Source organism: Ahaetulla prasina, chromosome 5 (genome assembly GCF_028640845.1).
Source record: "Ahaetulla prasina isolate Xishuangbanna chromosome 5, ASM2864084v1, whole genome shotgun sequence".
Taxonomy (NCBI): Eukaryota; Metazoa; Chordata; class Lepidosauria; order Squamata; family Colubridae; genus Ahaetulla; species Ahaetulla prasina.
Genome location: NC_080543.1, coordinates 110594323 through 110609564, shown reverse-complemented (window position 1 = coordinate 110609564; position 15242 = coordinate 110594323). Strand labels below are relative to the sequence as shown.

The following is a 15242-nucleotide window of genomic DNA, read 5'->3' as shown; positions in this document are numbered from 1 at the left end:
GGTTTTCAATTTATGTTTTAAAAAGTAGAGTTTTTGATATTATTCAGACAAAGCTAACATTATATTTATTAGAAATGACTTCCCATAAATCAATTTAATTCAGGTGTTACCTTTCTCCAAACCATATTGCAGAAGCCCATCATTAGAGCAATTTCATTAAATTATTAGTTCTTGTTACATTTCATCCGGAATATCACGGCAGATAAAAAATATTGTGGAACAGTGGCGTATTTGCAATCACCTTTAAACCCGTAAGGTATAGCTGGTTATGGCCAAAGGTGAACATAATTTTAGCAAAACAAGCAGATGAAAATCTATTAAAAAAATCCTGCTGAGATCAATTACAGTTTCTCCCAAGTAATGGTGCATAGGGTTACAGCCCCCATCTTATTAATTTCGCTTGTCAAGCTAAGCATATGCCTAATGCTTTCACATGGGAGTTCAGTTTGGATTTGGGCCAGAACAAATATTAATTTGCTTTTATTAATTTTCTAATTTGCCTGAAAGATACCAGTCTGTCTTGCCATACATGGGGGACTCAGAAAAAGAGCAGAGATAGATTTCTGCTCAAAAGATAATCAGGAAAGAAACAAAAGGCTTCTTTTGAGACCAATAAGATGCAAACATTTTACAAAAAAAAAGAGTAATACATAAATTATTGTGATGAAGAAATATTATCGTTGCTTTACAAAAAAGAAAAAAAAATGTTTCATCTACTGTCTTGTTTAAAGATCTTTAATATACTGTATTTTTCGGAGTATAAGACACACCCTTTTTCCCCAAAAAGGAGGGTGAAAATCTGGGTGCATTTTATACTCCAAATATAGCCCCCCCCAGCTTCTCAAACAGGTTTCAGAGGCTGAAAAAAGCATCAGAAAAGAAGCTTCAGAAACGAAGCCCTCAAACAGAGCTTCAGAAAAAAAGCCTCCAAACAGAGCTTCAGAAAAGAAGCCCCCAAACAGCGTTTCAGAGACTTTTTTTCTGAAACTGTTTCAGAGGCTTTCACAGGCATAAAAAAAAGTTTTTTCTGAAACAGAGTTTCAAAAGTTTCAGAGGCAGAAAAAAAAGCAAGGCACAGAGCTCACGACCAAGGAACCTGTTGCTAAAATTCACCTCTGGGAACAGCTGATTGGGGGTCTTCCAGGAGGCCAATCCACCTGCCAATCAGCTTTTTTCTTATTTTCCTCCCCAAAAACTAAGGTGCGTCTTATTCTCCGGTGCATCTTATACTCCAAAAAATACAGTATATACTCTCTGTAGGCATTCATAATAGGCTATAATTGTGTGGAGTAATCTACAGAACAGAAGGTTAGCAAGCCAATGCATCCCACTTGGAGACCTATGAATGTCATCTCTAGGATCCTTCTTGTGCCTTTTTGCCTTCAGCTGTGAACGAGAGTAGAGTGGCAAGCGGACTTGGAACAATGTCCTTTACCTCCTTTTCTTTTCTTCAAATAGCCAACAGAATCCTCCTTGCTCTGAGATGGGAGCTGGTTCTGTCATTATCACATTCAGTTTAGCATGAAGCCGGCATCAGTATAGACTTACAGTATTGCCAATTAAGCATTTCCAATCCTGGCATCGCACGGCTCTTTGGGAACACAGCAGCAAAATGATGGCAAATCAGAGACTGAAGGAGAAAGGAGATGCAAAGGAGATGAAAGAAAGGACATTTCCCAGAAGTAACCAATAGGTACCTCACTGATCCTACTTACTATTGGTCATCGAACTTCACCTCTGACATAAGGGTGGCAAAGGGTGGCAGTTTTTAACCTAGCCTTTGGCTGCCATTGGCTGCTGTTAGCTTAAAGGAAAAAACATTATTATTATTTTTTATTTCTTTTTGTCACAACAGTATACACAAACAATTATCATAGATAAAACAACATATCTTGAAGAAATATATATATATATATATATATATATATATATATATGAAGTAAAAAATATGCATCAACTATATTAATTTGATATAATGAAGGGAACAATAGGACAGGAACGGTAGGCACTTTTGTGCTCTTATGCACACCCCTTATAGTCCTCTTAGGAATGGGGTGAGGTCAATAGTAGACAGTTTTTGGTTGAAGATTTTGGGATTTTGAGTAGAGACTATGGAGTCAGGTAATGAGTTCCAAGCATTAACAACTCTGTTACAGAAGTCATATTTTCTGCAACCAAGTTTGAAGCGGTTGACATTTAGCTTGAATCTATTTTTTGCTCTTGTAATATTGCAATTGAAGCTGAAGTAGTCTTTTATAGGAAGGATATTGCAATAGATGATTTTGTGTGTTAAACACAGGTCATGTCGAAGTCGACGGAGTTGTAAATTTTCTAATCCCAGGATTTCAAGTCTGTTGGTATAAGGTATTTTGTTGTTTTCAGAGGAGTGAAGAACTCTTCTAGTAAAATATTTCTGGACTCGTTCTATTGTATTTATGTCAGAGATTTATTTATTTATTTATTTATTTTGTCACAACATCATACAAAAAGATTATATAGTATATACACATATAAACATATATAGGAAGAAGAAAAGAAAAACAATAGGACAGGAACGGTAGGCACGTTTGTGCGCTTATGCACGCCCCTTATGGTCCTCTTAGGAATGGGGTGAGGTCAATAGTAGAAAGTTTTTGGTTAAAGCTATTAGGATTATGGGAAGAGACCACAGAGTCAGGTAAAGTATTCCAAGCACTGATGATTCTGTTGCAGAAGTCATATTTTCTGCAATCTAGATTAAAGCGGTTTACATTAAGTTTAAATCTATTGGTTGCCCTTGTATTATTGCAATTAAAGCTGAAGTAGTCTTTGACAGGAAGGACATTACAATAGATGATTCTGTGAGTTAAACTGAGGTCTTGTCAAGGCGACCGAGTTCCAAGTTTTCTAAGCCTAGGATTTCAAGTCTGGTGGGATAAGGTATTTTGTTGTTTTCAGAGGAATGGAGAACTCTTCTTGTAAAATATTTCTGGACACGCTCAATTGTATTGATGTCAGAGATGTGGTGAGGGTTCCAAACAGGTGAGCTGTATTCTAGAATTGGTCTAGCAAATGTTTTATATGCTCTGGTTAGTAGTGTGGTGTTTTGGAAAAGAAGCTACGCAAAATTAGGTTTACAACTCTTAGAGCTTTTTTTGCTATGTAGTTGCAGTGGGCTTTGGCACTTAGATCATTTGACATGAAAACTCCAAGGTCTTTAACGGGATGGGGGTCGTCTGTAAGGTAATGTCCATCTAGTATGTACTTAGTTTTAGAGTTCTTTTTTCCTATATGTAAGACTGAGCATTTGCTGGTTGAAATTTGGAGCTGCCAATTTTAGACCAAGCGGTTAGATGGTCAAGGTCGTTTTGAATGATAGAAGTGTTGTCTGTGGTGTTAAATAGTTTGACATCGCCAGCAAAGAGAACACAATTACTTGAGATATGGTCACAAAGATCATTAATGTATAGAATAAAGAGTGTTGGTCCAAGGACGCTGCCTTGAGGAACGCCACTCTTGACAGGAACAGGATTTGATAAAGCATTGCCAATTTTGACCACTTGTTGTCTGTTAGACAGAAAAGCAGATATCCATTTGTGGAGGGGTCCTGAGATGCCATAGGATGTTAGTTTAAGGAGAAGTTTATCGTGTACTACTGAGTCAAAAGCTTTGCAGAAGTCTATGTAGATTGCATCTATTGATTTGCCTTGATCTAGATTTGAAGTCCATATGTTTTTGCAGTGGAGAAGTTGTAAGTTACATGATAACTTTTTCCTGAAACCAAATTGTTTGTTGGAGAGTAGGTTGTTAGTTTCTAAGTGTGAGGTAATGGATTGATTGATGATAGATTCCATGACTTTGCAGGTGACGCAAAGGGAGATCGGTCTGTAGTTTTCGACTAAGCTGGGGTCTCCTTTTTGAAGATGGGGATGACTGTGGCTAGTGACCAAAGTTTGGGAAGAGAACTGGTAGTGAAAGCTTTATCAAAGATAATACTTAGGGTTCAGCTATATTAATGGAAAGTTTTTAAGAAATATGCACATAGACCATCAGGTCCAATAGAAAGCGATGGTTTTAAGTTGTGAAGAGCTTTACCAACGTTGTCTTCTGTGAAATCTATATGAGTTAAATCATCATAGTCATTGCTGGTTCGTTTGTGGAATGTTGGATATGTGTTATCGGAGTTAACAAAAACTGAGCCAAAGAAAATGTTGAAGAGGTTTGCTTTGACTGTTTCGTCATTGCATTCTTTGTTGTTAGAATCTTTTAGTGGTGGGATGGATCTTGAATCTTTAAGTTTACTGTTGACAAAATTATAAAAGGCACGATTGGAATTTGTGTAGAAGGTTTTCTTCTTGCTTGGTGTGGTAATTTGTGCATTCAGTTTTAATTTGGTTGCATATGTTTCTGTAACGGTTTCTGAAGTTTGTAACATAGCCTTTTTGTTTTCTTGTCCTGAGTTTGATGTTCTGATTGAAAGTGACCAATTCTAGGTCCATCTCAATTTGCTGGTGCCCAGAAGTCAATGGGTGATTGATTGGTTGATTGATTGATTGATTGATTGATTGATTTCACCTTCCACTCTGTTGAATCTTCTCATGTTTGGCTTCTTACATTCCATGTTTCCACTGTAAATTTGCCTTTAGACGGTCCTTTTATTCTTTGTGGATAAAACCATCTCTGACTTGGAGATTTTATACAAATATTTCATTACCCCCCAAGCAGGGGTGAAATGTAAAATTTGTTACTACCGGTTCTGTGGGCGTGGTTTGGTGGGGGGGGGTAATGTGACTGGGTGGGCGTGGCCAGCTTTTTTTTTTTACTTTTAAAAGCATTTTTTCTACAACCTCTTTGGCTGAAGAAGTTGTAAAAAATGCTTTTAAAAGCCTCTGATGATCAGGCAACTCAGCTGGGATCTCCAGAGGAGCCTTTTAAAAGCTTTTAAAGAGTTCTGACGATCCCAGCTGAGTTGCCTGATCGCCAGACCGTTTTAAAAGCATTTTTTTACAACCTCTTCGGCTGAAGAGGTTGTAGAAAAAATGCTTTCAAAAGGTTCTGACGATCCCAGCTGAGCTGTGCAATCATCAGAGGCTTTTTTTTTACTTTTAAAAGCATTTTTTCGACCGAAGAAACAATGCTTTTAAAAGTTAAAAAAACAAACCTCTGATGATCATGCGGCTCTGCTGGGCATGGGTGGGGGAGGGGCAGGGATTTTTGCTACCGGTTCTCCGAACCACCCGCCGCCATCGCTACCGGATCGGGCGATCTGGTCTGAACTGGGAGCATTTCACCCCTGCCCCCAAGACCACTCCCATTAACATTGACAGGGCAAGCACTAGCACTGATAATGTTATTTAATTTAGGTAATAAAACTTATGCATTAATTAAAAAAAATGAGCTCTGAGAGCACCAGGGACCGACCCCTCATTTCAACCCTAAGCTACAAATATTCTCCTTTATTGGTAATTCTATCTTCACAGCTTTAGGTTTTCTTTTCCTGTGTGGTAATATCAACAATCAAGCATTCCAACATCTAGCTACGTCATAAATCCAATTAATATTCTGAAAGGCCCTCAACTCTTCCTCAGTACCTTGTTGAGTGCCATCCAACGATGAGAGCACTGTTTCATCAATTGTTTTATATTTTCTATCTATATGATTTCATTGGTTGAAATGCAGGAGGGTTTTCCTATTGTTTTAAGTTGATATCTTTGCCATTGTCACTAAAGTGATCTTCCGTCTCCAGGATCTTCCTGTATTGTTGCTGCCCAATATAGATCCCTGCTGACTTTAGTTGGGCAACTGATACGACTTTCATGCCTTGGGTGACACCGATGGGAATATAAACTGTAGGCATACTGTCCTGATATTCTTCAGTAAGTTTAACTTCACGGCAGGAATGATTATGGGGGGCATTAAACAAGTCTGACACCATTCAGGATAAAATGGTCTAAATCAGAGTTCCGGGTTGGCATCCTGGAGGGAGGGGGAGGGGGGAGGCATGAGGGGATGATTTTTGTGGGAGTGGTAATCACATGTATGTGTACACGTGCGCATGTGCGAACACCCACGACATTCACAGCGATGCTCACATGAGTGGGGCCTCATGCCCCTGCATCGAGGTTCACGTGAGTAACGCCTCATGCTCTGGCATCAAGGCTCATACGAATGGGGCCACGAGTACCCACAACAACGCTCACCCAAGTGGGGCTATGAGTACCTGTGACAATGTTTGCACGAGTGGGGCTCACTCACGTGGCCCACTGGTTGGGGACCCCTGGTCTAAAGCAGTGATCCCCAATCTTTCTGGCTCTGCAGATTGGCAGCAGTGGTAGTGGGGAGGGGGTTGAAGGAGAGAGGATGGTTTCACAAGCATTGTTTGCTCAAATGTAGCTTTGCATGCTTGTGCGCTAGTGGTGGGTTTCAAATTTTTTAGAACCAGTTCTGTGGGTGTGGCATGGCTTGGTGGGCATGGCAGGGGAAGGATACTGTAAAATCTCCATTCCCACCTCACTCTAGGGGAAGGATGCTGTAAAATCTCCATTCCCATCCCACTCCAGGGGAAGGTTACTGCAAAAATCCCCATTTCCTCCCAATCAGCTGGGACTTGAGAGGCAGAGAATAGATGGGGGTGGGGCCAGTCAGAAATTTTACTACCGGTCTCCGAACTACTCAAAATTTTCGCTACCAGTTTATTTATTTATTTATTTATTTTTCAATTTTTTATACCGCCCTTCTCCAAAGACTCAGGGCAGTGTACAGCAAATAAAACAACAATAATCCAAAAAAATTTAAAATACAATATCCAGTTTAAAAATCTAATTCGATCGCTGTATGTTAAAAATATTAAGTAAGAAAATTACAAAATAATATGCAGGAAAGATATTTAATTGAATGGAAAAAATGGATTGATTATCTACAAAACAGATATCAGATTAAGAAATATCAGATTGCCTTTGAATAATTAGGAAGTATTATTTTATGTAATGGGGAGGGGGTTGGGAGATGAAAAGATTTGGATGAGCTTAATTGGATTAGAAGGGAAAATTTTACTCTATGTTTGGTTTATGTATAACAATATCTTGTGATTGACCCGGGAAGCCGGGGAAGGAGGGGGAAGGGGTTTTCTGGGAGGGAGGGGGGAAAAAAGGGGGGAAAATGTTTTTGTTTTTTAAAACTTTTTCAATTAAAAAAAAAAAAGAAAAGAAAATTACAAAATAGAATAAACCCCCTGTTAAAAGCCCACTAAAAACCCACAGTATTAAAATCAATCAGGCCAGCCCCACTTGGTGAAAAAAGAAGGTCTTGAGCTCGCGCTTAAAGGTCCGAAGATCAGGGAGAAGCCGGAGTCCCACCGGCAGATTGTTCCACAAGGCCGGAGCCCCCAAGAGAATGCTCTTCCCCTGGGGGCCGCCAGCCGACATTGGTTGGCCGACGGCACCCTAAGGAGGCCCTCCCTGTGAGAGCAGACTGGACGCACCGGACGATGGGAGGTAACTGGCGGCAGCAGGCGGTCCCGTAAGTATCCCGGTCCCATGCCATGGAGCGCTTTAAAGGTGATAACCAGCACCTTGAAGTGCACCCAGAAGACCACCGGCAACCAGTGCAGCCTGCGCAGGAGAGGTGTTACATGGGAGCTACGAGGTGCTTCCTCAATCCCCTGCGCGGCCGCATTCTGTACCAGTTGGAGCCTCCAGGTGCTCTTCAAGGGGAGCCCCATGTAGAGACCATTGCAGTAATCCAGCAGGGAAGTAACGAGGGCGTGAGTGACTGTGCATAACGAGTCCCAATCCAGGAAAGGGCGCAATTGGTGAATCAGGCGAACCTGATGAAAAGCTCCCCTGGTGACGGCCGTCAGATGGTCTTCTAAAGACAGCCGTGCATCCAGGAGAAGGCCTAAATTGCGCACCGATTCCCTGGGGGCTAACGATTCGCTCCCCACAGTCAGCAATGGGGTTAGCTGACTGCGCCGGGACGCTGGTATCCACAGCCACTCCGTCTTGGATGGGTTGAGTCGGAGTCTGTTCATCCCCATCCAGACCCGAACGGCCTCAAGACACCGAGCCATCACATCGACGGCTTTGTTGGGGTGGTTCGGGGTGGAAATGTACAACTGAGTATCGTCAGCGTACAGCTGACAACACACCCCAAAGCCACGAATGATCTCCCCCAGTGGTTTCATATAGATGTTGAACAGGAGAGGCGAGAGAATCGACCCCTGCAGCACACCACAAGTGAGTTGCCTAGCGGTCGATCTCTGCCCCCCTGTCAACACCTGTCAACACCGTCTGCGAATGGTCGGAGAGGTAGGAGGAAAACCATCGCAAAACGGTGCCTCCCACCCCCAAACCCCCCAACCGTCGCAGAAAGATACCATGGTCGATGCACCGGACGATGGGAGGTAACTGGCGGCAGCTGGCGCCGCTGACAAATCCAACAGGACAAGAACAGAGGAACAGCCTCTGTCCCGTGCCCTCCAGAGATCATCAACCAACGCAACCAAAGCCGTCTCCGTTCTCCAGAACTTGTCAGAACCTGCTGAAACCCACTTCTGTTGTGCACTTGTCCACCACTTGTATGACCCAGTTCCCAATGGGCTATGGCCTACAGTAGTGGGTTTCAATTTAGTTTGCTACTGGTTCGCTTGTGCACGTGCATGACACTTCTGCGCATGATCCAGGGCAAACCCGTAGCAACCCACCATTGATAGCCTAGTATCAGGTTGTGGCCCAGAGGGGTTGGGGACCCTTGATCGAAAGGCAGCTGTGCAGCAGCCATTTCCTGTGAATAATGGTCTGCTGTAAATGATAGCTTTTATATGTAAACAATATGCCCTTTAAAAAGAGGATGACCGTTCCATTAACTACTTGGATTCCTGTAAGATCAAAATAAAACCAAATGTTGAGTGGTTCAGTAAGCGAAAAGGAAGAAATATTTGTCTTGTTTATATATTACTTTTTCAAACCAAAAAAAAGTACACTAAAAGTTACAGGGTTTTCAATTTATGTTTTAAAAAGTAGTTTTTGATATTATTCAGACAAAGCTAACATTATATTTATTAGAAATGACTTCCCATAAATCAATTTAATTCAGGTGTTACCTTTCTCGAAACCATATTGCAGAAGCCCATCATTAGAGCAATTTCATTAAATTATTAGTTCTTGTTACATTTCATCCGGAATATCACGGCAGATAAAAAATATTGTGGAACAGTGGCGTATTTGCAATCACCTTTAAACCCGTAAGGTATAGCTGGTTATGGCCAAAGGTGAACATAATTTTAGCAAAACAAGCAGATGAAAATCTATTAAAAAAATCCTGCTGAGATCAATTACAGTTTCTCCCAAGTAATGGTGCATAGGGTTACAGCCCCCATCTTATTAATTTCGCTTGTCAAGCTAAGCATATGCCTAATGCTTTCACATGGGAGTTCAGTTTGGATTTGGGCCAGAACAAATATTAATTTGCTTTTATTAATTTTCTAATTTGCCTGAAAGATACCAGTCTGTCTTGCCATACATGGGGGACTCAGAAAAAGAGCAGAGATAGATTTCTGCTCAAAAGATAATCAGGAAAGAAAGAAAAGGCTTCTTTTGAGACCAATAAGATGCAAACATTTTACAAAAAAAAAAAGAGTAATACATAAATTATTGTGATGAAGAAATATTATCGTTGCTTTACAAAAAAGAAAAAAAAATGTTTCATCTACTGTCTTGTTTAAAGATCTTTAATATACTGTATTTTTCGGAGTATAAGACACACCTTTTTTCCCCAAAAAGGAGGGTGAAAATCTGGGTGCATTTTATACTCCAAATATAGCCCCCCCCCAGCTTCTTAAACAGGTTTCAGAGGCTGAAAAAAGCATCAGAAAAGAAGCTTCAGAAACGAAGCCCCCAAACAGAGCTTCAGAAAAAAAGCCTCCAAACAGAGCTTCAGAAAAGAAGCCCCCAAACAGCGTTCCAGAGACTTTTTTTCTGAAACTGTTTCAGAGGCTTTCACAGGCATAAAAAAAAGTTTTTTCTGAAACAGAGTTTCAAAAGTTTCAGAGGCAGAAAAAAAAGCAAGGCACAGAGCTCACGACCAAGGAACCTGTTGCTAAAATTCACCTCTGGGAACAGCTGATTGGGGGTCTTCCAGGAGGCCAATCCACCTGCCAATCAGCTTTTTTCTTATTTTCCTCCCCAAAAACTAAGGTGCGTCTTATTCTCCGGTGCATCTTATACTCCAAAAAATACAGTATATACTCTCTGTAGGCATTTATAATAGGCTATAATTGTGTGGAGTAATCTACAGAACAGAAGGTTAGCAAGCCAATGCATCCCACTTGGAGAGCTATGAATGTCATCTCTAGGATCCTTCTTGTGCCTTTTTGCCTTCAGCTGTGAACGAGAGTAGAGTGGCAAGCGGACTTGGAACAATTTCCTTTACCTCCTTTTCTTTTCTTCAAATAGCCAACAGAATCCTCCTTGCTCTGAGATGGGAGCTGGTTCTGTCATTATCACATTCAGTTTAGCATGAAGCCGGCATCAGTATAGACTTACAGTATTGCCAATTAAGCATTTCCAATCCTGGCATCGCACGGCTCTTTGGGAACACAGCAGCAAAATGATGGCAAATCAGAGACTGAAGGAGAAAGGAGATGCAAAGGAGATGAAAGAAAGGACATTTCCCAGAAGTAACCAATAGGTACCTCACTGATCCTACTTACTATTGGTCACCTCTGACATAAGGGTGGCAAAGGTTGGCAGTTTTTAACCTAGCCTTTGGCTGCCATTGGCTGCTGTTAGCTTAAAGGAAAAAACATTATTATTATTTTTTATTTCTTTTTGTCACAACAGTATACACAAACAATTGTCATAGATAAAACAACATATCTTGAAGAAATATATATATATATATATATATATATATATATATATATATATATATATATATATATATATATATATATAAATATGAAAAAAAAATATGCATCAACTATATTAATTTGATATAATGAAGGGAACAATAGGACAGGAACGGTAGGCACTTTTGTGCTCTTATGCACGCCCCTTATAGTCCTCTTAGGAATGGGGTGAGGTCAATAGTAGACAGTTTTTGGTTGAAGATTTTGGGATTTTGAGTAGAGACTATGGAGTCAGGTGAGTTCCAAGCATTAACAACTCTGTTACAGAAGTCGTATTTTCTGCAATCAAGTTTGAAGCGGTTGACATTTAGCTTGAATCTATTTTTTTGCTCTTGTAATATTGCGATTGAAGCTGAAGTAGTCTTTTATAGGAAGGATATTGCAATAGATGATTTTGTGTGTTAAACACAGGTCATGTCGAAGTCGACGGAGTTGTAAATTTTCTAATCCCAGGATTTCAAGTCTGTTGGTATAAGGTATTTTGTTGTTTTCGGAGGAGTGAAGAACTCTTCTAGTAAAATATTTCTGGACTCGTTCTATTGTATTTATGTCAGAGATGTGGTATGGGTTCCAGACGGATGAGCTGTATTCAAGAATAGGTCTGGCAAATGTTTTGTATGCTCTAGTTAGTAGTGTAGAGTTTTTAGAAAAGAAGCTGCGTAAAATTAGGTTTACAACTCTTAGGGCCTTTTTTGCTATGTAGTTGCAGTGGGCTTTGGCATTAAGGTCATTTGATATGAGAACTCCAAGATCTTTGACAGGGTGGGGGTCGTCATTTAGGTAATGTCCACCAAGTTTGCACTTGATGTTAGGGTTCTTTTTTCCAATATGTAAAACTGAGCATTTGCTGGTTGAGATTTGGAGTTGCCAACCTTTAGATCAATCGGAAATTAAATCGAGGTCTTCTTGAAGGGTAGAAGTATTATTAGTGGTATTAAATAGTTTGGCATCATCAGCAAAGAGAACACAATAACTTGAGATGAGGTCACAGAGATCATTTATGTATAGTATGAAGAGTGTTGGTCCAAGAACACTACCTTGGGGAACGCCACTTTTGACAGGAACAGGATTGGATATAGCATTGCCAATTTTGACCACTTATTGTCTGTTTGACAGGAAGGCATTTATCCAATTGTGAAGAGGTCCCGAAATGCCGTAGGATAATTAATAGTAGAAAACATATGTAAAATCACTGAAGTTTCATGAGATCACAAATCTTGTTTCAGTATTTTAGCATCTTGACTATCTTGTGCAAGATCTCATAAGATTTCACTGAGCTTATCTAAGATTTTCAGCGTGATTCAGTTTAGATTATTTACTGTGTAGAATGATATACTGATTTATGGTTAAGATCTCACTGAAGATTGCAAAGTGGTGTAAATGATCTAGAAACAGTGACTGACTCCCCAGCAATGAAATAGTGAAAGCAACACCAAACTTCAAATCCCAGGACAGCAGGGATGAACACTAGGACAACTTGAGAATGCCTCTGCTTCAAGTTAACTTATCAAAAATGTTCTGAAGACAACAGCGGAAAGGAGGAAGGGGTCTTCTATTCTAGCTTCACTGGAATAAGTGAAGCAAAATAATTGGCTGGATAAACAAATGAACCCTACATAGAGTTGATCTTCCTAAGTCTCTGTGCTAGTCAAAGGTTCTAGAAATCCAGAAGCAACTAATCGCTGAATAAAAGTTTAGGAAATCATGTGCTAGATGCAAAGCATCTGTCAGAGCGTTTGCAGTGTGACTACTATTAGGAGACAACCCAGGAGCAAAACTCAATACACAAAGACAGACATTTAACAGTGGTTTATATCAGTGGTGGGTTTCAAATGGTTTGGTGGGTGTGGCTTGGTGGGTGTGGCATGGCTTGGTGGGCATGGCTTAGTGGACGTGGCAGGGGAAGGATACTGTAAAATCTCCATTCCCACCTCACTCCAAGAGAAGGATGCTGTAAAATTTCCATTCACACCCCACTCCAGGGGAAGGTTACTGCAAAAATTCCCATTTCCTCCCGATCATCTGGGAATATGGGAGGCAGAGAATAGATGGGGGCGGGGCCAGTCAGAATTTTTACTACCGTTTCTCCGAACTACTCAAAATTTCTACTACCGGTTCTCCAGGACTGGTCAGAACCTGCTGAAACCCACCTCTGGTTTATATACAAGATATATACAGAAATATACGAGATTGGCAAATACCTTACAAGCAATCAATCTTCTCCTTAACTCTACGTGGAAAACTCAGCAATCAGAGAGAGATACTCCCACTAGTGGCTGCCTTTCTATAGACACCTCTTAAAGTGGTAAAAGACTTGTGTGGACCCCTTCAAAGTCCTAACTTGCTACTCCAATGCTGATTCATTCTCATTGCATCAGCCTTACATTTCATCAGCTTTACAGTTGCATTTGCCATACATTGGCTGGTCAGCTTTAAATCATCATTACCCTGACAACATCTGTTTTTCTTTCCCATTTACAAATCCAAACAGACTACAAGACGGCATTCCTGCTAGTGAGAATGCCTGCTCACTGGAATTTCTCTTATCTTCCTGGGATATAAACCGTACTGTTGTGAGGCATTGCCTGTTTTCTTTTAAAAGAAGAAATATCATTTCATGACCTATTGGTAATGAAAACTACACTAGAAAAAGCAGGGTTGGGGAACACAGGGAAAAACCATCCATTACTTACACTAGCATTGATGATATTACCTAGCTTGGATAATAAAATGTCTGCAAGAAAACCAAGCTGAGAGTACACCAAAGACCCCTCAGCTACTAATTCCAGTCAAAAATATTTTTATGGAAAGATACAAAAAGAAATTTCAACGAAATCTTTGCTTTTAAATTACGATTTCCTCTTTTTAAAGGCAGTGTGCACACGGTCATGCTAAATCTAGTTCTGGGCCCTCTGATGTCTGCAAATTGTTTGAAAAGACTGATTAACTAACCAAGTCTTTGACCCAGAATTTATCATTCTGTTTATCAGTCTGTTCCAGGGGGGTGGGGATTAATTCTGTGCTGGGGTAAAGGAACACTTGTAAGGTCCAGAATACTAAGTAAGTTGATGGATTAGCTGGCAGTGCTTCAGATTGTCAGAGGTATACTGTAACAAGGAGAGTATGGGTACATCATCATCCTCGTATTACACGCCCAGAGAATGGTGTGTAATTAGACAAATGAGCTTATGTAGCCTCGGTGGTATCATAAAATGAATCTTCCCACATCAAGATGCATTTTGTAAAAAGCCCAAAGCATCAAACTTGGCTTGTACCTGTACATCATGGCAAGAATCCAATATTTATCCCACTTTGTATTGCAAGGAAACGGAGTCCTTGGGGTTAGAGAGAACAGCTGCTTTAATTACAAGATCCTGCTATGTCAAGTTGAAGTTTTCAGTGTCTTGTGCAAAACTCTAGACTTATCCACCAAGGGTTCGTTTCTATCAGGTTTCATTTGTATGATGGATAAATCTGTGAATGAATTATTGAGCAAATTATCTGTTTCAGGTGTCATGACAAAAGGTTCTTTTGTCTTTGCTGCATGAAAAAGTAGAATGTGCATTCTTAATTCATTCAGTTTGTCAACTCTCAGTTGACTTTTCTTTTTCTTTTTTTCTCATGTACCGATGACAGCAGATGGCTATAGGGGAGAAAACTTCTAAGCTGCTTCTTATTCCTTAGTGGGAGCTTTCCTATACAGTATATCAGGAATTTTTGTGTTGGGGCATAGTGTACAAATCACCAGTGAAATTCAACCGGATTGGACCGGATTGGACGAACCAGTAGGGACGATTTGAATCAGTTCACCGAACTCGTAAAAATCACCCTTGGTTGGCCCCATCCATGCTCACCCGCTCACTGCTCACCTCTTCCAGCTGCTCACTCAGATCTTCCGGCCGCTCGATATTCCACAGAATTCAATTTTAAATGCAGCAGAGATAACCCGAACTTTTCTCTCTCCATTCATAGTGGAGCTGCTGCAGCCTGTCCCTTTAAGGTACTTCGACTCCTGGGAAGGAGGGGGTCGGGGGGGGACCATAAAGAGAACAGCAGCTGCACTGTGAATGGAGGGAGAAAAGTTCAGATTCTCTCTGCCACAGCATTCACTATGAGCCCTTCTCATGCTCATATACACATTTTTTCCTACCAGGTTATGTGGGTGTGGCTTGGGGGGTCATGTGACTGAGTGGGCGTGGGAGTGAGTGACATCGAGTTGGCCATGCCCACTCAGTCACAGGACACCCTCCATACCAAACCACACCCACAGAACCAGTAGGGAAAAAATTTGAACGTCACCACTGGTACAAAGTTATGGAACTTTGGGACTACCCACACAAAAAAGGTTGATTATTGG

The 15242-nt window shown here is 40.7% G+C and overlaps 1 protein-coding gene across 4 annotated transcripts in view; it reads left to right on the top strand.

Moving 5' to 3' along the window:
• GPC6 (glypican 6) overlaps positions 1 to 15242 on the top strand; it is a 1109412-nt gene that overhangs the window by 1001921 nt on the left and 92249 nt on the right. The window lies entirely within an intron of this gene.